The following is a 25498-nucleotide window of genomic DNA, read 5'->3' on the forward strand; positions in this document are numbered from 1 at the left end:
CTGCAGCAAAGAGTGTGAGAGCAAAAAATATGAAACTGGTATTGGAAAGGAAATCAGACTGAAAACTGTTAGAAGAACTGTCATGAACTGGTTGAAGTAAAGTACCTATATTAAAGGATGGTGCATTTTCACGTTTTCTGTAAAACTGCAAAATTTTCCCTATGTTTCAGGAAAGACAGTTTACTTCCATGTGGAACTATTCCCAATAGATGCATCACTGAAAGTAAACAATAAAGATACTGTCTGTTTTTCTTTGTTTCTTCCACAGAGAAGGGCTACCAAAGTTGCATAAAACTGATCACGAATCATTTCAAAATGTCTCTTTTCTTCCACATGTAAACAATCTTTTTTTGTCCTACTTGAAGTCTAGAAAATTCCCAAATCCTGCTCACTCTACCATAAACACAAAACCAGCAGCACGTTTCAGTTGTTCCTTTCGTGCAACTGTGTATTTAAATTTTTCTCTTCAAAGGATCTTCATAGGAATAACTTAACGTAAAGAATGTACTCGATCTCTTTAACTGAAAATAGGCTTTATTTACAGCTAGCTTTTCGCTTTTTGGGGAAGTTGTCATTCCATTATACATTTTCACATAGGTCAAAGCAGAAAAAAAGTGTACTTGAAGAGAAGAGCAGGAACCAAAGTTCATTATTCCCAAGGAAAAGCATATATTTTAGTCAGGCCAGTCCTGAAAAGAAGAAAAAAAATGATTGGACAGTCACATGAAGAAATATTCAAAGTGCTTTCTGGGTGAGAAAACACTTTAAATTTAATGAATTAATAAACTATTAAATAAACAGAATAAAACGTCAAGTTTATTTTGTTTTATTCTGAACATAAAGAAGAGAATAACAAGCCCTTTTAACAGCAGCCAGGACAGCATTCCCAAAATAACTTCAAGAGATGGAAAATGCTGTGTTGTAAGAGAGCTGCAGCTAGATATCCTTCAGTGGAGCTTAAACAATCCGCTGGGTATAAACCACCAGCCTTTACCTCCTTCAGACATACAACTCCACTTCATAACAACTATCAGATTTTAATGGAAAAAAACCAAAACCTTTCAAACCCTCATCCAATACCAGAGAGGTCTTAGAATTTGAGCTTTCTTGGGTGTAATGGAAATGCTGAGTCACAGCTTGAACCATTAATTGAGCACCTGGTGGAAAGGAGGGCCAACACAGGGGAGTTCAGGTGTGTGCAATGTACCTGAGTGACCAGAAGCCACGGAGCCAGGATCCACCCCTTTACAAACCTCATTTAAGGGTTGACAGTGGAGGCAAGAGTAGCTGTTTGGAGACTGTTTTGTATGTGTTAGGCCTTCTGAAGGTAAGAATCTTCTTTCCCTTGTATTTGCATCTATGGTTGTTGCATTTGAGTAAGTCCTCATTTTCTGTAGCCTGGGATCTTGCTGCTCTGCCATCACTGTTGTGCTTTTCATCATGTTACAAGGAGGCAGAGAAGTTACATTACTGGGCTAGGTGAAATTAGGAGTGGTGCTAGAGATGCTCTGGAGGTATGCACTAGGGCTAATTATCAGCCCCCGATTCCCTCTTTAATTGAGGAGATGGACTGTAAGGTATAGGAGTTGTTTTCTACTCTGTAGAAGGCTTTCTTCTGGTAGAGAAGTGGGTGGATTTACCTCTGAAGCTGCCTTAGCTTATGGGGTCAAAATCTAGGGGCTGATGCTCTGCAATTTCAATAGGGAACTGAACCCTTTTCCCTTTATTTCTAGTGATTAAGTTTCTCATTTTACTCTACCTCTCATGGGCTGGCTCCTGTTAGTGAAACACTTTGCTAGATTACTCTCCACAGAGGAGACCTGGACCAAAATCTCCTTGGAGTCCCTCTTCTTTGTGATAACAGCAAGTACTGTAACCTGACCCTGTCCAAGAAGTAAAAACAATAGCTATTAAGGATGTGCTAGATCTGTAAGTAATTCAGACTATTCCTTTGTCAAGTGAGTATCTCTACCCATTTGGTTGCTGTCCCTGCCTGTAAAGGGAAGGTGGTACTTCACTTTACATCAGTTCTATTGCTGCACTAGTGGAGTGCTTCTGCATCATAGCTGGGGAACAGCTGTTCCTCCTGCTTCTTTGTTTCTTGCTTTGTTATTTACTGCTATCTCTTGTTGCCAAATCTGAGGAAGAATGAGATCCTCCTGCAGCAATACTTGAGCACAAAACAAAAATGATTCCTTGAATTTGTTCCCCTTTGTGACTATTTCTCCCAGGGTTTTGATACAGAATAGTGAATGAAGTAGTACAACAACAGCATCTCCTAAGAAGTATTTTCAAAAGGGGTGGTAGTCTTGCTACTTTTTTCTCTGAGTTATATTAGGATATTCTGGTCTGTGTCAATCTGGCACAGTTACAACAGATTTTCAAGGGTACTTTCTGTACCACAGTTTAAAAACAGAGCTTGAAGCAATGTTTCCTTTCCTTTGGACCTGTTATGCTAGGCTCTAAGGTAGAGGAAAGGTGCATGGGCTAAACAAAATCTGTTTGTACTTGACACTTTAAGTCAATTTACAAGCCTGCTTGAAGACATAAATGAGCTCTTGTCTTGAAGATCTTCCTGTGTCTTGTCATCTGCTTGTCAAATGTGTATATTAAGCTGATTAATGCGAAGCGGGAGAAAATGCCTTTTTTTGGCGTATTTTCCTATTTTCTGCTTTTCTGTGCTCTTTCATCAGATAAGCTAGCAGTAAATTTCCTAAGCTGAGGTTTTTCTTATTGTGTTTGTAACTGTTGTAGCTTTTCTGGACCATTTTTATCCCTGGTTAGTAGCAACAGTGGTTGGTTATAGCCATAAGGTCTCAGCAGAGAACTGAACAAAAGAACAATAGCAGGAGGAATATCTCAAATATCTTCTCTCTTTGTGCTCATTAATGCTCACTGTGGTGCAATACCCTGAATGTTGCAGATTTTATTTAAATCTTTTGGTGTTATAAAGGAAATGGCATGGCTTTTCATTTGTGTCATTTTACAGTTTTCTGTTATTTATGTAAAGATAGTGTGTTGGTTTCAATCAGTAGATCTGTAACACATGAAATTACATCACCTCTGGATCCTTCCTAGAATTAATTGCTCTTGTGAAGTATGAGAAGTATAACCTTGTACTGCAGGCAGACATGAAAATAATGGCTTGTAATTTTAAACCATGCTTTATCCAATAGTATTTTTAGTCCCACTTTAAATGGAAAATCTGTAGATGTCAGTCAGTGTTCATGTGCATGCCTGTGACTATATTTCTATTTTATTAAGAGTTTAATATTGCTTCTTGGTATTCCAAAGCTATAGGCAAAAAATGTTAATGAGAAAGATATATTTTCATGGCAAGTAGATGGTATTGTAAACAGAAAACAGGTCTAGCTTTCAAAATTGAGATTTGGACTCCATTCAGAAGTTCATAATTTACACTCCTCTGCTCCCTTTTAGAAATGAGTTTGAAGTGTGAAATTTTTTGTATGGTTGACATCTTCGCTTGTCACACTGTCTTGCCAACAGAATCTGGATTCTGATTGACAAGTTCTTAACCAATGACAAGAATGCTTCCTGGCAGGTTGTAAGAGTTTTCCTGCTGTATGGTTTTTTTGGTGATGCTCTTCTATTTTTGTTATAGTTTAGGAAAACCTCCCCCCAGCAGAGTGCCCAAAGAACAGGTAATTCCCCCTTCATTTCACTTAAAATTCAACTTCAATTTCAATTTTTGAATTTTCAATTTCAATTGAAAAATTCAAGTTCAATTTCTATTACTGTTTCCTTTCTTGGTTTGGTATCTTGGGATGTAAGGACATTAATGCAACCCCAAGATTGCTTTACTGCAGTTCTGAGGTAGACAGAGCAGAGGAAGCAAGTGAGAGCTGAGCAGATGGTGGGCACTTCTTCACCTGCTGGGCTCTGTCTTGGGTCACTACACATTGAAAAACAATCCCCTGCGTCTTGAAGCAGGGAGAAATAAAATGAACTTGTTCAGGCAAGGCGTTCCCAAACTGAAAGCAGTCTGGTTGTGCCAGCATAGCTCTGCACTGCAGCCAGCCCAACTTGCCCTGGTGCTGCTGGGGGATCATGCATCTCAGTGTTCAGGACTCAAACTCCAATGGTAAGAGTGAGGAGGAAATCATTAAAGGTCCAAACAAAAACAAACTTTGGAAACAACATACAAGAACAGTGTTAAGGAGGTGAAGTTGAAAAATCTTGGATTTGAAAGTGGGGGCACTAAATTTGTATACTTAAAATATAAAAATTTATATTCATATAAATGTTTTTATTTAAGCAGTTCACAATCTTAAACCTCTTACATTGTTCATGTGTACTGGGTATAATTTCTCTTTTGCTAATCACAAACTGGAAAAACAAGTAGGGTGAAACTTATAGTGAAGTGGTGACTTGCACGTATACAGACAAGGAACTTACAGTTACACAAAAATATGTTCTAAATTAAGAATAATTCCTTAATTTGGGGTATTTTTGCATATGTATCTTTAAAATCACTCATCAGATTGGATCTTTAATCTTCTAAATGAGTCCCTGGTATTTTAGAGATGGTGGAAAAGCATGTAGTGGACTCAGAAGCCAAGTCAAAAGCAGTTTGTTATGAGTCTTTTAATGCTTCTCAAACAAAGATGTATTATAATTTTAGCCATCTCACTTAGGTAGGGATGGCAGACTGTTAAATGTATTGAAAACAACAGAAATTATATCAATATTTTCCAAGTGTTCTGAAATAATAATTTAAAATAGTCTTCTACTGTAAGGTACATTAATAAGGATGTTGGGAGAAAATAAAAACAAGTAATATAAGCTGACTTAATACAGTGCTATATCAGTTGTTCTCTATTAATCCTGCAGGAAACCGTATGAAATAATTTGTTCCTTAATGACCAATAAGAAATTTTGTTCCCTTCCTTTTGATTCAATGCTTTTTAAGTTTAGATGTATAGCTATTGAAGTTGCATGAAGTGTTTGATAGTTTATTTGAGGGGTTTCTATTGCCACCTAGTGGCTACCTCTCCTTATGCTCTACTATAGGATTTTCCCACTCCGTGGGGAAATCGAGTTTACTGGCAAGTGAAGGAATGACGTAATTTTTGAGATTTTCATAAGGAAGGAAGGTGAGAGTTTAGGTGCCCTGATTATATGGACTAAAAAATTCGTAGAGCAACGAAGGTGCTTTCCATCTCTTATAAATTAAGATTCATGCAACAACAGTAGTGAATATTAATTAAAGCTGTATCAATGTACATTGGTATGGAATGTACAGCATTACTTCTGCTTAAAGTGATGCAAGTCTGTGGTTCTTTCTTGGTTGAGTTTTAATCTTCTATAGTACTGTGCTGGCTCCTCAGGAATTGAATTAATTTTTGGCCCTGCACAAAAATTACTTCAACTCTTCTGAAAAGAGTGAGAAGTATGTGTTGCTCTTGACAATGTATGTTGAGAGAAATTATATGAAATGTGTGAGTTCTTCAGTTCTAGTTGATTTTAATCAATAACAGTGGACACAAAACAATCTGCTGTTTTTTTTTTTTACGCTTGCTCAGTTACAGTTGAGAGCTGAAACAGAAATGAACATAGTGATCCAAAGTGAGAGTATCAGCCCCCCCTTATTTGTGCCAATATAAAGTCTGAACATGCACTGAGACCAGTGGAGGATCTCTTAACTGTGGAGGCGAGATGTGCCTCCTATTCTAAATAGAATTAGAATCAAGCCTACAAACTTGAGTAAAATGTAGAAGGTTTCCTTTGTACCTGATCTCACATGGATAATACAATACTGTAATACAGATTATACCTTGTAACACCTGCATTTAAGTGTTCCACATATCAGAGTTTTATTTGCCCATGAGGCAGTTGTTCAAAATATCCTTCCTTTTTGATTCAAAACTTTCCTTCACATAAACTACTGATGTTTTCAGCGTAGGTTAAACATCTTTTTCTTGAAAACTCTATTTTAATGATATATTAAAAACAGTAAGTGTTACTTTTGCCTCTACAAGAAATGCTGTATTCTGAGTGATAACTATTCTTCCTTTTAAAATCTCACAGTTTTGTCTCACACACATTCAGCACTAGAAGACTTATCTGCTTGTGAAGGCTTCCTTAGCATGCATGGTGACTCAGTTTAAATGCATTTTCAAAATACGGAGAAGACTGCAGAATGGAAAAATAAGTGAAGGTATTGATAATGATATCTTAACTGCATGTATACAGAGTTAACTATCTCGTTCTTAGTGGTATTCCTTTTCAGAGCCACAAGAACTGCTCATCTGAAGCAGACATCTGCACCTAGAGGCTTTTCCAAATGCTTTTAATGCTCAGTAAATTGGATGGGAGAAGGAGGACTGCTAGGAGACTGCTGTGGGACTCAAGGGCATGCATCAATTTTCCTATTTGGTCAAAGACTTCCTGTGTAACCTTGACTGGTTCACTTGGATTCAGATTTTCAGAATTATGAAAGTACTTTAAGAAGGATCTATTTCTTACATACTCAGTTTTCCAACTCTAAAATAACATGCTGCACAGAAGCACTTCTTTTGTTTGGATAGCATTTTTGTATGGATAACATTTAGGAAGAGCAAAGAATTTACCTGGCTTTTGTCTCAGCAAATCCCACAATGAATTACTGCCATGTTTCAAATAAAACTGAACAGCAAAGTGATGTGGATAGCCATTCCTCAAAGAGTATGGCTTATTTGCATTGAGACTTATTGCAGAATGAGAAACTGGTGATTGCACCTTGGAAAAATGAACACAGCCAATATAGGAGATAGAATACTAAGGGAAGTGTATAGGCAATATCTGCCAATCTTGATGTTTGCTTGACAACTCCAGTACAGGAGTTAAGCTAATAGACCTGGGAATAGTTGTCTGCTGTGACTGATGATTGAAAGAGCCAGCAAGCACCAGCTGGGGCTTGCAGTTCTAATTTTCTTATTCAAATGCTGGCTGTCTATTTAGTTTTGTATGTATATATTTACACAGATTCAAACATCTGAATTAAGAGAAGATTGAATTCTGGGTTTAGTGGGTAAATTATTAGTGTCCTTTTCTATCATTTCTTGAAGTGTTTCAAAATTCATCTTTCCTATAGAGTTTGGTAGATAATGAATTTTAAATCAATTTTTTTACTGCCTTTATTTTTTTGTACAGGCATTTTTCAGTTGCAGATCCTGCCTTTGCTAGCACAATAGCTATCATTGAAGCACACTGAACATGGTTTATCTATATCTATTCCAGGCTGTTTGCTGTCATTTTGACCCAGACAGATATAAACTTTCCCAGTGTGATCATCAGTGCAGCAATGTTTAAGCTACAGAAGCCTAAGAAAGATTTCTGTTAGAACATAACATAGTATACCTTGGCAACTAATTGATAGGGTGAGAAGGTCACGGGGAAATGCTGGTCGCTCAGATGCCTGAGATTGTAAATATCTTTCTGAAATGTTTTGGCATTTGTGTGGCTGCCATGAGTGAGTTAAATAAAATGAGGCATGTGGGGGAAAAAACTGAAACAGTCAGGCACAGAGAAGTGCTTCTAGCTGCTCCCCAGCAGGGTTGGTGATTAATAATGGACTTTTCTGAGCCTCTGGTTTGCCCAGGATATGGATGTTCCCTACAGTAGTCCTCTGGGATGAGTTGAGGTGAGGGCAGGAGCTCTATATCCCTGCATAGTGAGTATGGTAACTGTGCACAGAAAAGACTTTTCTTAACAGCTTAAGATGCTTTGGACAATAGGAAAAATAATTTTTTTTTAATCCCCCAAACTTAATGTGATGTTGAAACTTTTCCACTATTTTCTGGAGAAATTAATTCAGTAGAACAGCAGTTTTTGAGATGCCTCTGTTACCAGTTGGCAGTGTGCAATTTATCTACTAGATAGCCATGGGCAACACATTTATTGCTGTTCATTTTGGTTTCACACATTGACAAGTGCCCATGGAAATGTCCCTGGCCTGGATGTGTCTGCTCTGTATGGGATATCCCCCTATCTGAATTCTGTGTCAGGAGTTAAGAGAAACATGTTGCCTGCCTGTCATCCTTCTCCACTACCGAGTGACCAGGCAAAATGTTATAAGGTTCCCACTTTCACAAGTTCCTGCAGTACCAGTGCGGTAGTACAAGTCTCTAATGTATCAAGGGCTGTTATTTTTAAATCAGTAGGCACACATTTTTCCTTCATTCCCTAGCATTTGTTTAAATCCTATTAAAGCCTGTTGTGCTTAAGCACATACTGAAAATTTTGTGTTGCTGAAAGGCAGACATGAAGAATGAAATTGAAGCAACTCAGTTGTACCTGCTAGTTTAACAAAGAGTAAACTTTATGCTTTGTGTATGTGGATTGCAGCAAGAGAATCTTATTGACCTGTATGTTCATATAAGGATGCTTTTGCAACATCTAATAGAGAGGATTGCCTGCACTTCATTGGTTGACTATGATTTAGTGAGATTCTGGTTGTCTTCCTTCTCCAGAAGTTTTGCTTAGGTAGCATAAAATCATGTGTTTTTCCTCTTTATTGTACTTTGGCCTAGTAATACTGTTTGCAGAGAGAGAGAGACATGACAGCCCTCTCTGAAGAGTTTGCGTTTGAAATAAATGTTCTAGGAAACTTGTTTTCCATGTATATTAACTTTCTGAAAATGAACTGCTCAGGCTCTCTGTAGGATGAAGACAGGGAAGTCCAATCCAGTCTCAAAGAAAATGTTTTTAAGAAATATTCTTAACTTAAAAAAAAAAAGCCGATGCAACAAAATATCTATTTTTCCACTAGCTGTCAGTTCTGAAACTCCTGGGAACAGTAATGCTGCTGAGGGGGTAAAAATGCACCCGTTCTCTCAAGCCCCTTGGGAACTGTACTTCTTAACTCTCTGATGGCACATAGTTCATTTCTTGACCTCTGCAGAGATGATGGGATGGGGGGAGGGTGGAGGGAAGTTTTTTTCTTTAAAAAAAAAAAAAGGGTAAAACAGCCCCTTAAGGCTAAGGAGCGAATGTGGAGTTCAACTTGAAATATAGGAAGACAGTTTTTCAAAAGTTGTAGCTGTATTTAGCATCTGAGTTCATGAGATCCACATGTCCCATCTTCTTTTTCTACAAATCCCTGGGGAGGGGGGGAACATTTATTTTGATAGCCTGAAAGGAAAAAAAAATGTCTGTTCATCAATTTCCCTCTTTTTAAGTGATAACCACCGACTCTACCCGTATGTTATCTTTATCCTGAGGCAGCAAATTTATCATAATTTATTCTGGTATATTCTAAATTTACCATGTTGATTACCACTGTATAAACAATGTCTGGCATTTGCCTCAGCCAAAGAATTGAGGCTGGCGCTGATTTGGAGTAGAGATCTGTGGAAGAGCTTCAATTTACTGAAGTGGCTGTAGTATCAGAACAAACACCAGAGATAGATAGCAAAGGATACGGTGGTTTTAAAAGGAAAAAAATAAGGATTCTTCTCTTATGTAATGCTAATGAGTCACTTACTGAAATATATCTGTTTGGAAAGGGAAGTCCAAATGACACAAGGTTAAAAAGCATTAGAAAGTGTTCTGCAAGTACAGTGGGCTGGACTCTCTCATGGAAAAGCTGCTCTTAAGCCTTCTTAGGGATCAATGGGTAAGGGTTAAGGAAATCTTTTTGTAATTACTCCATACAAATAGAAGCAGTAACATGAAAGCATCTTCATAGCTTGGATTGAAACCAGTCCTAATCTTAGACTAGAAAGGATTTAAACATCCACCCCTCAAGAAAATGTGAAGCGGGGTCTCATAACTGGAGATAAACTGTCTACAGGAAGTGAATTACTTAATGAGTTGGTAGAACAACATATTTATCAAAGTATACCTGAAGCCCACCACAAGAAACTGGAAGAAGTAAATTATCTGTTCCATCATACAATCTCAAGGTGACTCCTTTCTTCATAGCTTAACAGTAACTCTAATTTAAATGGGAAATTCTTAAATGAGCCTGAATTCATGAAGAAAACTTATAAATAATGTAATGAGCTCATTATATATAATATAAAGCATATTCAGGTTTCATTTTTTCTTTCCAGATGTGTGATTGTCATCTTGTGAGTCTAGTTACCCCAGAACATGGCCTCTTCTGCATAGAGAGCATGAGTGAGTTGTGACTAAATTTAATGAGGCTACGAATGTCCAAATGACTTTCCTGGCCAGGATTCCCCTCCGTTCTTCCCTTTTTTTTTCTGTGGAACCTACCCAGACAAGGTACAAAGTGTGTATACAAACTCTTTTAATCAAAATTCAAGGAACTATCTACATTACTTAATTGCTTGTCATGCATTCCTGGACCAGCAGTGTGTTTTCTATTGTAACAAAAAGACACCAGTTTGTCAATTCAGAGCTCTACCTTGCATGTTTGCTGACTAAAATGGAAAATTAGCTTCTGTTATGTGTGGAGTTCATGCTGTCTCAATTTGTGAACATGAGAGCTTTTGGGCGAGAGTTTAGCAAATACTTTGTTGGAAACATATTTGACAGTCTGTCTCTAATGTTTTCAGTGTTTTAAAATGGTTTTGATTCTTTTACCTTTGTTCAATAGTGTTAAAGAAATCCAGACGTGAGTTATGTTTCTGATTTTTTTTTATGAGTTAAGCTAGACAGATAATTTCAAACTGTCTTCCTACAGCTTGGCACTTCCTACAGATTCTCCTGTACTCTGCTCTTCCTGTACAGACAATACTTAAATTCAATATGAAAATAGGATTCATTTCTAAACAGCAATGAAGGAAACACATTAAGATATATTTAATACATAAATATTTACAATTATTGTAGCATTTCTTGAAGACAGTGCACCCTAAGGGACATAAGGTTGTTAAATGCATCTTGTATAGAGGAGATGCAGTCTAAGAAGTATTTTGAGTATTCTCATGTAGGCCACAACTTCCTGAAAGCCAGTGTACAATTTTTGGTTGCTTGAATTGCACCCATGACTTCTTAAACTCATGATATTAGTTGCTTTAGGGATCAAACTGGGATGAACAAAACCTTACAGGAAAAAAAAAGCCTGTTGGAATGTATCTTTTCATATATCAGTGTTTTGATCTGTCATGTTAGCCTGTACAGCACTTTTATTCATGTTATAGCATAATAAGCAGCACAGTATATCTTCCAAATAAAAGGAGCTTTGTTAAATAAACAAGTTAGTGCAATTTTAGTGTATCCCTTATGGAAATTATTACATGAAAAGCAAACTCAAAGCTCATCCATTCAGCACATGCCTAAATAAACATGGGAGTGTATGTTAACCTTTGGCATCACCACCTCACTTGTAAAGCTACATGCTTGACGGTAAGCACCCATCTACTATGCTTTGCTGGCTTGGGATGTATGTTGGCTTTCCCCTTCAATCCAAACAAGGTTGTTAATTTTTGTTTATTCTTAACAAATTTTTATTCTGATATAGCAAACCTTTTATACTACAGTAGTGTGAAATCTGACTTGTGTGGTGTTTTTTCTTATTCATGTCAACTAGGGAACAAGGTAGTGTGAGATGAGCTGAAGCAGCATATTTTTTGCCTCTGAATTATTTGCAGGTGGACTGAGAGGAAGCAACACACCCTTGTAATTGCAGGCAAAATCAGCATCCCACCAGTGCGTTAGTGAGGTAAGAAGGAAAGAGGGATGTCAGGATGTGGCTCTGGCAGTGGGTGGCTCCTGGCTGTGATGCAGCTCTGTGCACAAGGATGCTTAAATTGTGCTGCAAAAGGCATTTGGGACAGATGAAGGCAGCTATAGGTGATGCTCATTAACCAGCCCTGGCAGCATTCTGTGGCAGCCTTACCAAAGCCTGTGGAGCAACAGTGCTGACTATGCTTCAGTTTCCTTCCTCTGCATTCATTTTCCTGAGTGTTCAGGCAGGTTTCTTTGAAACACAGTTGTTTCATGTTTTTCTTGTAAATGTATAATCCATGTTGCTTCTGATTCATATGTATTTATACCATGAACTGATCTTTTGCCTGTGGATTGAAGCCCAAATTAAAATGAGAGCACGTCTGTGAAGACAGCATCTCTATAAAGCTGAGGAGAAATAAGTGTTTTCTCTCACAGTGACAATATGCTACATTTAGCAGATGTTGTCATATCTTACATTTGATAAACCACATGCTTTGATTCTTTATTCTCCTTCTTATTCTTGAATCTTAATAAATGATTTCTGTAAAGAATCCTTCTAGAAATTCAATTTGGTGTTATAAGTCATTTCTTCATACAGTCTCAGATATTGGCTTCTTAGAATGCTAAATGCACATTAAAGAACTGATTTTGAAGTGATTTGAAATGCTAAGTTTCTCTTAATGCCACAACAATCTTCTGGGACTTGAAAACAGGCATTTGTTCCTACTTGATAGCTTCTGAGTAGTCTTTGCTTTGAATACTGCATTTGGAATAATGAAGAAAAAGTATAGTACTACTTCTTGAACAGTTTAGAGGGCTTCTTGGCTGATAGACAGATTGAATCTCTACTAATGTGTTCTTTAGAGCCCAGTGCTGTGAAACTTAATTGGAGAGTGCATAACAGACTTGATCTTCTAGGATAAAGAGAAGCTGTGCTAATATGTTTTGTGGTGTAGCGGATTCTTCTGTGGCTTTAGCAGCTTAGCCATGTTACCTATACGCCAGTTTGGGAAGCAGTCGGAATTCATTGAGAAAAATAATATTAAGAATAATGTGGTCTTAAAAAAAAAAAAAAGAAAAAGATCAGGTATTTACAGTCATGTATTTCATGTACTTCTGTGTTGCTAATAGTCATGAAGAAAAGACTGAAGTTCTTCTCATAGAATATAATTGAGTCTTAAAATATCTGTAACATTATCTCTTACTCTAGTAATCGCTACCCAGATATACCAAAAGAAGATGCTTTCCCTTAACAGACTGTTAAACTGGGAGACAGGTCAAGAAACTAAAGAATATACTGGCAAACTTCACCCACTGGTTTTGAAATGGTTATCTAATAAGTTCAGAGGCTTAGAGGCTTCATGTGGACTTTGCTGATCAGGCATCCATATTGCATTGGGTACAGTGTAGGTGATCATCATTGCTGCAGGGCAGAGATGTTTTGCTACCTTGGTCATTCAGTCTCAATGGTCAAATGAACTTCTATAAATTCATGGCTATCTTTGGGGGCTGGCACTTCCTTCTACCTGTAATCAACCAGTCAAAATCTCAGCCATGCACTGTGGTGTAATACTAAGGGTAAATGATAGTAACACTGTGAAGTGACTTTCTTTTGACGTTGTGCTGGGTTCTCTTCTGCAGAGGAAGAGAAGAGTGAGAAGCTAGATGAAGCACTTCTTGAGAATAACTGAAACCGCAGTTAACAGAATTGAATAAGTTTGATCTGGGTTTTCAGGCTGCCTGAATTGAGCAAAATACACTGCAGACATGATGCTACGATTTGAACTCCTAACCACTGTTCACCTTCATGTAAGGTAGGGGATGGATATTCAAAGAATAGGTTGCTTCCTGCATATGTAGTACAAATCATCATACCTCAATATACTATAAATGAAAGTGGTAGAAGTGGCTGTATCAGCATTTTGGGGACAAAAACTGCATCATAAGAAGATTGTATTTACAAAATGAGATACTTTTATTAGATCAAGAGTTGTGACACCATAGCTCTCCCTGAACAGATCCCTTCATAAAACTCTAAAAAACACAAAGTTGATTTAGGCGTCCAAACACTACTTTGGGTACTTCTATCACAAAAAACTTAAAGATGCCATAAATAGACATAGTACTCCAACAGTCTACATCTCCTCACAAATTGTTTTTTTTATAGAAAAGCTGAAGTTTCCTCTCACATGCTTCATATTGTTGACTTATTTTCCTGGAAGTTTAAACACTGAAATTTAAGCAGCTGAACTTCTTAACTGTCTTGCTAGAGTGGACACAGGCACGTGAAGGTAAAAGTTAGGCTTCCCAGGATAAGACCTCTGTATCTGTTTAGTTTTATCTTTATTTTGCAAGCTGTTTCCACTACAATGAGTCTAAACACTAAAAAAAACTATTTTCATCTGTTTATATTTTCATCATTTAATTTAAACAAGATATTATGATGTCTTTAGATACAAAGTAAACACTTGCCGCTCTGACACTGCAAAATGTGATGCTGTAAACTATCTGGACCTTTTCCAGCTCTACCTTGTCTTGGCTATTTTAGGACTAGATTTTAATATTACTACTGGGACATAATTTTCAAAGTAATAAACAATTAAACAGTAGCAACAGAAACAATGTAGTGTGAAGAACTGTATTTTTCTTACTGTAAGGCTTCAGCTGGCTTGGGTTTCTGCTTACAATGATTTCATGACTAAACACCAACTGCCGCCTTTTATTCTTTCCTCAGATATCTTTCAATCAAAACAGGGAAGGCAAAATTCATATCATAATTTTGTACCAGAACTTAAATTTATTAATGAATTAACTGAGAAATATTTGTCAGTTGTAAAAACCAGACTTTCTTTTATGGTCTTTCCACTGCTATCATGCTTTTTATTCTTGAAAATATAAAATCAGGTTAGGTGCCACGTAAAACCTCATGAAAGTAAAAGTTAACTGTAGGTGACTTAACTGTGGCCATTTCTGGGATGAAGCTGAGCCCAGTGAAGTACTATGGGCCAGATTATTTTTTTTGTTCGGCGTCTTTTTTTTTTACTGTCAAAATGTCTATAGAAAGAAGAAAAAAATGCAACAAACAAACAAAACAACAAAAATGACTTGTATGTTACTAGAAAGAGTTTTATGTGACCATGATAGCTCTGTTTCCCTCAAGTTTTCTGAAACTCCATTCAGTTCTTCTGTTTTGGTCATGTTGCTACAAAAGAGGCATGAAGGCCCAGCAGCATGCCCAGAGAAGGATGATGAGGCTGTGAAGGGTCTGGAGCACAAGTCATATGAGGAGTGACTGTGAGAACTGGGATTGTTTATTCTGAAGAGGAAGCTCAGGGAAGACTTCATTGCTTTCTGTTCCTGTCTGAAAGGAGGTGGCGGTGAGGTGACAGCCCACCTCTTCTCCTGGGTAGCAGCAATAGGACGAGAAGGAATGTCCTCAAATTGCCCCAGGAGAGGTCTAGGTTGAATGTTAGGAAAAATTTCTTCTCTGAAAGGAGTAGTCAGGCCCTGGAATGGGCTGCGCAAGGTGTGGTGGAGCCACTGTCCCTGGTTGTGTTTAAGAAACATTTAGATAATGTACTAACCCATAGCTTAATGGGTGGAATTGGTGGTAGGTGGATGGTTGGACTAGATGATTTTAGAGGACTTTTCTAACCTTTGATTTTTATGATTCTAACTCATTGTGATCAGGTGGGCTATATGCATTGAAAGTGAAAGATATTGCATTTTGCAGAGGTTGAAATGTGTATTTTGGAATAAAATATATTTTAAAATTCATTAAAGATGACCTGCAAGTGGCTGAACAGGAAGACAAACATTCCTCAGCATGAGGATTCTGGTCATGGAGCAAATAATCTAATATTGAAGGAAAGAAAGCTTTGAGAGAGACTTTATTATATGGATCCAGTATTGACTTTTATGCTCTCGTAGATATGGAACAGGAAAACATACATGAAAAGCTGTACAAATCCTGGTATTTCATATGTTCTTGAGTATATTTTTCAAGTGTGTTTACCCTTCTAAGCCATATATTGCCTCTCCTGGCTCTCCATTTGGAAGCTACTTGTTCTCTGCTATGTTAAAATGCCTATGAGAGGGACCCTGTGGTCCATACATATTTTGAAAGCAGCCCTGGATTGGGTTGAATTTAGCAATAAAACAGTACTTAATATCCACATGGAGTAACAGATAGACTTGTTAGTTGTGATAATCCTTCACAACAAAGAATAAAACGAGCAAAAAAAAAAATGGAAAAATAAAATGTCATTATTGAGGGAAGGAAAACTTATTTTAAGGTCTCATCATGTAGTTTAGATACACTGTTTAGTTTCAGAGGAAGCATCAAGCAATACTGAAAATAATTCTGAAATCCAGGGAAGTGGTTTTCCCTGGTACTGTGACTTGGCTGCTCAGTGGGGTGCCAGTAGTGTGGGGCTGGAAATGTGTGCAGCCTACTCAGCACTGCCCCCAGGGCTGTGGCCTGACCTGCTGAATGAGGGGAACTTGCAGATACAGCAGCCTTGGGTGTCCCTTCTTAGTTGTATCTTCCTGTAAATGTTACCTAAACTATTTTATTCCTTGCTCTAGTGCTATTTTACACTTAATCCAGTGCTACAGAACTTCAGTGAGCTTTGTTCTTGCAGAGTGGTAATAAAGTATAAATGTCCTCTTAAACTGAGGGATAAGACTGTCCCATATGCAAAAACAGTGCAGGGTAATCCAGAAAGCCCTTTCCCTCTTCACTTCAAAACAGATTTTCTAAAGCACCCAACTGTATTGTCACAACCAAAATACTACTAAAGTCTATCTTCTCACTGATTTTAAAGAGCTTTGCAATGGTCTCTGAGTAAATAGTGAGAATTTCTTCCACCTCAATTTATGTTTAATTTTCAAACTAGGCAGTTATGTCTTTCATCTTTATATTGTTTCTTGTCTCTGCTTGTTATTTTAAGGAAGCAGAAATATATACAGCATCTATATACACAGTGTTCATTATATATAAAGTCCAGAGGATTGTCTTGCTTGGTGGAGAGATGAATATATGACTGCAAGAAGCACTTCAGAGTTCATCCAGAATACATAGTTGCCTGTTGCTTTGTAGCCTGGATTCAGTCAAAGGTGTATTTAATGGTAATTTAAGGTTTTCTTTTAATACCAGTTCAAATTATGATAAATGGTTCAGAGAAGATGCTCAGGGAAAAAGAGGGCCCTCTGTTAGTATCTAGTTTGCTGCTTAAGCCCACAAATTTCAGGAAATATGTTAATATATGTTCAATAGCAAGTTAAAGAATAAAGCAAATTATCCCATCTACTGACCAATGTGAAGTTGTTCCCAACTGCACATTCCCTGGTGTTTGGTCCCCAAACTGATTGCTTTTAATACCAGTCCCATACATGTGTGCACTTATGTGAGGACCTTTCAGTACAAAATCACATAACACTGGAGATATTAGCTTTTCCCTTCCAGTTTCCAAATTAACTGTTGTCTATGAATGATAGCATGCCAGTGATGATGTCTGCAAGCTGTTTTTGCCATGACGTGAAGTACCCTCATCATACTGTATGTTCTGTCATACACTAGCTTTCATTTTCATTTCTGAGTGGAAGGATAAATATTGCCTTTGGAAAGTGTGACAGCAGAGGAAGGAGAGCATTGTGTCAGAGATGGCTGTGGCTCTTGTGCTGTCATGCAACATGCTTCAGATGTTGGCCTGGAAGCTCCCCATCTCTGTGCATGTAAATGAGTCCTTTAGTTAAAGGAAATGTAATTGAGATGATGTTATCTTAAATTAACCTTCAAGCCTTACAACCGATAGAAAGGCATCTACAGAAGGGCCACTGGAATGCTAGGTACTCTTTTCCACTGGTGGTGGAGTGGGTCTGTCTGAGCAACATTGGTATCTCTGTGCCTGTGGTTAGATGGTGAACGGGGAGGATGTGATTTATTGGAATCTTTTAATGCAGAGAGGAATAATGAAGATTTCAAGGGGAACTTTTTTAACTTACCGAGCCATCATCTATGCAAGTGAGTGTGGTGAAAATGGGGACAAATAGGAGAGTTAGAAGAGGATGCATAAGGTCTTAAAAAATATATAAATTCATTGGTTGTAACAAATTTTTTCCCATTTATTTACTAATCACACTTTTGGAATAAATTAGGGCAGCATGTTAGCTTTTTCTCTTCTTTACATGACATACTGAGTTGACCTATGATGCTCCTTTTCAGAATGCTTTGTTCAATTACCATGTATACATGCATAAGTGTGTGCATGTGTACGTAGAGGCTGCCAAGTTTCTGTTATTCTAGTGCTATCAGAGTGAAGAACAACAGGAAAAACTGTGGGCCAGAGGACGTGGAGAATTGATCATGCTAAGATGCTCTTTGGATTTGAAATCTGGATTTTTGGGGTAGGAAGAGATGGGAGAAAGGAATGCTGGCATGGGCACAGACTCCCTGGAAGGTAGGAAAAAAACAAAATGGACATGCAACTCTCTAGTTTCTGCAAATGTAAGAAATGGAGAGAGGGGAGGTAGAGGGATCATGTACTTTGTATTAGCTTTTAACATGAGCTTTGTAGTGTCTGTACATAGAATATTTTCTTCATACAGATCCTAAGTATTCAAATTGAGTCACTTGAGATTTATTTAAAAAAGGAATGAAGAAAAAGAAACACAACTCTCAAATTGTGAAGAAAGTGTTCAATTTAAGCAGAATATAATGCATGATTTGGAAGAGATGAGGGGAGACTGGGGAAGAATTCTGAACAGAAACCCACCTGGCCATTTTGAACCAAGCATGCACAGCAGCTCCCTAGAAGAACGAATTTGGGAATGTACATCATTATAGTAGTCTCTGTTCAGCCCCATACTGCTCTTTGATTTCAAAATTAAAACAAATTAACAAACAGCCCAGCTTATCTTAAGCCTACTTATCGTTTAAACATTAATTTTCAGATATTACTGGCTCTTTTTATGGATGCACTTCACACCTTTTATGTGCCTCTAAAGATTAGAACGAGTTGATAGTTTCAGATGATGTACTGTTTGGGAAATTATGCTGCTTATGCAGCAGCTGCCTGTTCCCACGATCTTGCCAAAGTAGTCTTTATACACAGCTCTTCTTTAATGTCAGAAGTGTAACCTTCAGATAGCTCCTGTTCTGTGGCTTAAATGAACTGCAGTATTTGCTGTTTTGCTTAGAGCACTGTACTTTGAAATAATTTCACGTGGCTGTAGGACAAATTTTTGAGGTAAAACTCAAGCCCTGAGAATACCTTGGAAGAATTCTGTAGCCATTTTCAAATAAGAAACTTGTGCAGGTGCCCTGGTCCTAAAGCTTGTAGGATTATCTAAATTCATTAGAGTATCTTCAGAGCTAGTTTAACCAAGTCCAGAGACTGGACACTTAGTTTTGCCTCCCTGGAGGTAAAATGTCTTTTTTTTTTTTTTTTTGTGGTGGTGGTGGCAGGGCTATGGAGGGTAAGTTCCTTCCCCTTTTCTATAGACAAACTATAAAGAAAAAGAAACTGGGAGATGGGAAAGCAATTTCTGAGGCCAGAAAGCTGGTTCTTTGCTGTAGCATAGATACTGGAAAGAGATGAAACATCAAGAACACAGGAAATATTAGGCTCATAGTGAATAATGCCTCTAAATGCCCCTTTCTATGTATTTAGCGTGTGTGTTTGTATGTCCCATGTGAGGAGGAAAGCAAAATATTACTTTACTTTTATTCATAATTTCTTATATGAACTAACTTGAAATATTTGTGGTCAGTTTTCCACTGGAACTGAGTCCTCACGATTACTTCTGAAATCATCCAGTGCTGCTTTTCAAACTTCATGTATTACAAGTTTGATTTGTCACAGTACTATGTACTCCAAGATTGTCTCACAACCTTACAGCTGCTCCCAGCGTCAATTTTTAGTTTCTGTACAGAGCAAAAACCTCCATAACCTCATGGCTCTTAGTAAGATGTGAAAATAAATCTGCAAAGCATTCAATTAAAGTAGGTGTGTGAGAGAAAAGTGGAAATAGGCATAAAACCATGAAGTTTGTAGAGTATGTATTCAAAGCAGGGCTTGGGTGATATGCTTCTGTGTAATATGTGAACACACAAGGAGGGCAGAAGACAGAAAAAAGGTAGTGTTATGATTACACGGAATAAGGCAGAAGTCCTGTTAAAAATCTGAAGTGGGATCATAGAATTAAGCTGGATAAATGTGCATTTGCACAAAGAGGCAATGGCTGCAGGAAAGCTGTGTGGATTCAGGCAATAATCTTCTGGCATTTCCCAATGTAGTTCATCAACCTTAATCTTTATTAAGTATTTTCTAGAGGGATGCAAGTTAAACAGTGTTTTGCCATTTTGTTCAAAGTGTAGTGAAGAGTTAGTTTTACTAGCAAATTTGATAGTTTGAATGCTTAAATTCAGGAAACCAAGGATGCTTTCGAACTGAAAATAATGTATGTGATAAGAACTGAACAGTTCCTTAGCACCCTATAAATTATTATAGAGAACTACTTTTCAGTCGTCTCACAGATTTTCTAAGTACATCAAATCTTTGTTAATGTTGAAATAAACGATGCTGTTTTTAACACTTGTAGAACAAATCTAGAGACCTTTGAGATATTGAACAGTATCATAATGGGCTAAAAATTCAGAGCATGCTGCTGACACTTTATCCATCTTAAATTCCACACTTTCACAGAATACATGATGAATCTGAAAGAGTTAATACTTGTAAGGAATAAACAGCAAAGAATAAATCAGGAGACCTTCTGAGTTTGTCTGAAATCTGACTCCAGCCACATTCTAGCTCTGTATGAAAAAGAGAGCTTCCCAAGCTCCCCTCCGTCCATGTTATCTTTCATATGGAGAGAGAACTTGTATGCAGAGTCCATATGAGGGCTTTTCCTTCCAATCTTCCACTTGGAATGGAGGAACCTGAGAGTTTTCACCCTTGCTCTAGTTGAGGCATAACAAGCTTATGATCTTTATATGGCTTGTGAGGAGACTAGGGAAGCTTTTTGTGAGTGGCCAATGTTCAATGTGGACAAGCGAGGTGCGCTGATCTTTATCTGTGTTCCCTTAGTACCTTTAAATTCTAATCATTGGCCGTGACCTGAAGCTGTTTGTCGATCTATATAGACCATAAAGAAGAACATTACATAAAACTATAGCACTTGAACAATAAATATACTTTGATCTTTCTGAAATGATGTGGGTTCTTTGAGGTTGCATATTTGAGGATGTCGCCTCAGTTTTTCATTGGAGAAATTATGTCAATTTCTTTTGTCGTTTTAGAAATGTCATATCTTTATAGAGAATATATTGAGTTGCTCTGAAATGTGTGAAATGCTTTCCTGGCTGTGGTTTTATACAGGATGTAAATATAATGACACAGTATTCTCGATCCTGTGTCCTAGCAGTTAAGATAAAGCTTTTATTGATTTCAGTGCCTGGAATCAATGTGATCTGGATCTGAATTTTCAAAATCTAGCTTCAGAAAATTAAACGTGTGCTTTTACAAATGAAGATTTAGTTTACTGTGAGCAGTGCGTCTGAACAAATGCAGACTGCGTTTCAACTCATTTCCACACACAGCATACATAATATATTCCTTGGTAGCCGTAAATACAGAAACCTTTCAAATTTGTTGGTGTCACCTCACTTTCTCATAAACATGAGTTTCCTGGTGAAAGCAATTAATGAAACTGAGATTAGATTTCAGAATCTTAGATGCTGAAGAGATAACAAGAAAGCAGCGACATAGATATGTTAATATAACTCCTAAAGCAGAATAAAATTTAACTTTAGCAAAGTCAACAGAAACATGCTTCTTTTCACATTTGATTTCCATGAGAAACTACATTAAATTAAAACCTTTCAGTGTGACGTTCTTCCATTTTTTGCATTTTTACTACCTAGAGATCAAACAGTTTGACACAGCAAAAATTCTCGTGAGTTAGAAAGAAATGCTGATTGGTTTGTTGGCTGGTGGCCGGGGGAATGTTATGACTGAGTAATTATGTGTTCTGGACAGATGTATTAACCAGGCTTCGGGCTGGAGCCACTGGATATTATTTTAGTCATAAGACTAGAGGAACTGAATCATTTTCAAAGAGCTGGCTGGCTGACACTACTCTAGTGATGCCTGTTCCAATGATTATTTGGCAACAACTTCCAACGCTGCACTTATGACACAGTAAACAAAAACTACATTAAAGGTTTGTTTTTTAATCATAAAGAGGTTGAACATTTCCACTGAGCTTTTTTTGCTATTTATCAAGAAGCACTGAATGCTGTTGTAAAGCTTCTATCCTTGTTCCTCTCACCAAAGAACTGGAGCTGTTTAGCAAAACTGTTTGAGATCTGGTGATAATGAGAATAGTTCAGAATTCAAGGTCTTTCTCAATTCGTTGACTTCTTATCGCTAAACCTGCTGTGTCATATTTATTTATTCAGCCACTCTGTGAGGTGAGCAAGAATGTTTTGTTTTGTTTTATTCTGTTTTGTTTTTAACTGACAAATAGGATTAGGGAGGTTTTTCCTTATCAGCTTCAAGTTAAGAGGGGGTGAGATTTCTCCTGTTCTGGTAAGTAATAAAATCATTTTGCAAGATTGTAGAATATTATACCAATAGCTGCAGAAAGAAATTGAAAGGGAAAAAGAAATCTTTATTAAAGACAGTTTTCACTGAAATAATTTAACTTGTATTTGTAAAAGCATATAACGTCTGTGTATTATTTATGCAGTATTTAATCTTTTCTATACGTGATTCTTGAGATATTTCAGGAGGTTTTGTGACCTTGTTACCAGATGTAAAAAAGGCCTTTAAGCTTTGAACAAATCATGTTTCAATTGCTGTTAAACCACTTCATTCTTGCAGCTAATTTGCAAGTGCCCACATTCAGGGCTGAGTTCTTTGTGTTTTATGTGGTGCGAATCGGTTCACATCCCTGAGTCTTTCCTAAGGACTCGCCATGGAAGAATGACAGCACATCAGTTCAGAGTGGGAAAGATTCTGTTGTTTTGATTTTTCTCTGCAATGATGAATTCTGAATATAAACTCTTACATGAGGTCATTTTGAATGTTGCCTGGAGGCAGTATGTCAAGCAAAGGCAAAGTTTCCCTTTCTTAGAATCAAAATGGATTTGAATAAGGAAGGATTTCTTTTCTGCCCTAAAATTTTGAGGACACAGTATGTGACTGGAAAAATACAGATATGTCCTACAGTCTTGGCAGCTGGTTATTGGAGTCTTGAGAAGCAGTTTTATTTTTAGGTCTCTATTTGTGGTAAAGGAGTGTCCTATGCCCTAGATGCACCATTTGTAAAACACAGGTGATAAACTATTGGGGATGCCAACAGCTACCACAAGGCTAAATGTCTGGGGGTTATGTTTTTCTTGGTTTGTGGGGGGGGTATGAATAAATCAATACTAAAAACCAATGCAAAAAGCAATGGCAAAATGTACTAGAGTGAGAACAAAACTCATCTTTCCAAATAGCACAGAGCAAGTTCTTCTGGCCCCTAGTAACTAAATTGTCTTTTGACAGTTCTGTGCATGTTCTGTGCCTTTTAATTTATAGACCCTGATCAATTAGGAAGGATCAATTCTGAGTGTTTGTCCTGCACTGTACTGCTGTTGGCAAAATGGTGTTTGTCTGCTAACTTCCCTTCCATATACCTCTGCTGATGTACAGAATTGTAAAGTCAGAGTTTGTACAGCACTGACACATGGAAAAGCGAGACACTCTGATTCTGAATTTGTTCTCTTTCTTTATTATGTAGTTTCGGGAAAATAGGAAGTTTTTCTCTGAGAGAGGAATAAAAAGGGAAAGATAGGCTAATTGGGCTCCCATACAAATACTTATTTTATAATTGTTTTGCTTTCTTAATATTTTTAATGAAGTGTAACTTGTTGCCAGCATCGTATTAATAATGTACATTGCAAGCCTATGTATTTCCCAGTTTGATGGAAGCTTAGCAAATAGCAGACAAACAGATGCTTCTCTAATAGGAAACCACTGAAGAAAGAGTCAAGAGATACCCTCATGCTTTTGTTCCATTGTCAGTTCAGTCACGAACTGGGTTATGGCTCTGTTTTGGGTCTTTCAAAAATCTGTCTTATTCTGAGAGGACTTGAAAGCACTTTTTTTTTCCTTTTCAGAAACGTGGAGGGGAGTCAGAAAAGCATACACTTCATTTCCTAACTAAGACTTTGTGGTCTACATCTTTGCGTGCATCCACGCATATACATCCGTTTGTGCATGTGCATAAGTGATGCAGATTATTATCTGCAAGCCATTCAAGACTAGCAGACAAAAATTAAAGCCTCAAAGTGGCACTTCTAAATTTGTTCCGAAGTCCCAATGTGTCTAGGAATCTGGCCAAGACAAGGTCTGAAAATGTCTTCAAGAGCTGCTTTCTTCAGTGGGCCAAACCTAAAGCAGCCCATCAACAGCAGACTCTTCTTTGTCATTCATTCATCTGATGTGGAGGGGCTCAGTGGATCCACCATGCTGATGTGAAGAGAATGTAAGTGATCACATATGCATAAATGAGATCCTGCTGTCATAAGTGTCTGAACTGTGCTCATTTCAATCCCCAGGATACTTATGAGTGCACAACAGTCATTAATTCCTTATCAGCCATAATGAGATTAAATGGTGAGCTGAGGTCCCTGGAAGATTTATGCAAGTGTCGTCTTTTCCTTAATTGGAAAAAGTTAGGCTTCAGGAAAAAAAAGATAATCGTGCAAGCACGCACACACAAAAAAACAACTCCACAACAATAGTAATAATAGTGAAAAATAATCCTTCTGGTTTAGTTGTAATTTCTTTTCTGGTACTTACATCCAAGATGTTAACACTAGAGTCCAGACATTGAACTCTCATGAGGCAAATATGTTAAAGCTTTATAGATTACAATAATTATTATCCCATTTACCCTGGGAACAAGTGAAGAGATACAGAAATGAAAAACAATGTGAATAAATCTATGATAACCTTGACCAAGAGTTGCTTTTTTAAAGATAAAAAGTGAAAGGTCATGGGACTTGAGGGCTTGAGCTCCTTTAATAATGTGTGCTGACAGCAGTGGCAAGCAACTATAATCCTTATAGTATAACTATGCATTATCCTACAAATTGCTGTAAATGGAAATAAACAGTGGTGTTTAGGGCAGCTGGTGTTAGTTCACACAGAGCAAAACAACCCACTGTGAGTACAAATGAAGACTAACATTTTTTCCTTCAGCTAATTTCTTCGAAGTGTGTATATACCACTATATCTAAGAAAAGAAAATTAGAAATATATTCTGCATTGGATACACATGTGCATGCTGAAGTTGAATGGATAAATGTCTTCAAGCATTTGGACTCAGCCATCCATGGCTGTGATGTGATTTTGAATGGTAAATGATTTACTGGTACAATCCTAAAGGTTAGAAGCCCAGCACTGTTAGATGGCCATCGCTGAGAAGTGATGGGTCATTGTTTCTCCCATATTTGGAAATCAGCAGGAGGTTCAGGAGCTGCTACCTTGAAAGAATTGAAATCCTGTTGACCTGCAGATTAACATCATTTCTTCTCTTTTCAGTCACACAAGATCTTGCTTCTTCTATGTCTTGTAATTTTAGGGAAAAAAAACAACACTTGCTACCATCCTTGGTACCATACGGACGAAAAAAGCACCACCTCAGCTCACCCTGCTCCCTTGGCAAGCGGTGACATAGGGATTGGTTTGGCTCTCGGCTGGTACATCACTTTTAAATGATGAGATTAGATGAGCAATTTAGAGGCTGACTTATTTTACCCAGATGTTTTGGTACTGGGGCCAGATGAACTTTTTAAACT

General features: G+C 37.5%; 1 long non-coding RNA gene across 1 annotated transcript; it reads left to right on the forward strand.

The window, feature by feature from the left end:
- The first annotated feature begins 1101 nt into the window (after nucleotides 1–1101).
- On the forward strand, nucleotides 1102–24532 carry LOC149918127 (uncharacterized). The gene is made up of 4 exons (XR_016466401.1): nucleotides 1102–1327; nucleotides 10056–10230; nucleotides 11562–11632; nucleotides 23813–24532. It is a non-coding gene; the product is annotated as an uncharacterized LOC149918127 (long non-coding RNA).
- The last annotated feature ends 966 nt before the right edge of the window (nucleotides 24533–25498 follow it).

This window comes from Phasianus colchicus, chromosome 4, assembly GCF_987193195.1.
Source record: "Phasianus colchicus chromosome 4, bPhaCol1.hap1.1, whole genome shotgun sequence".
NCBI classification, from domain to species: domain Eukaryota; kingdom Metazoa; phylum Chordata; class Aves; order Galliformes; family Phasianidae; genus Phasianus; species Phasianus colchicus.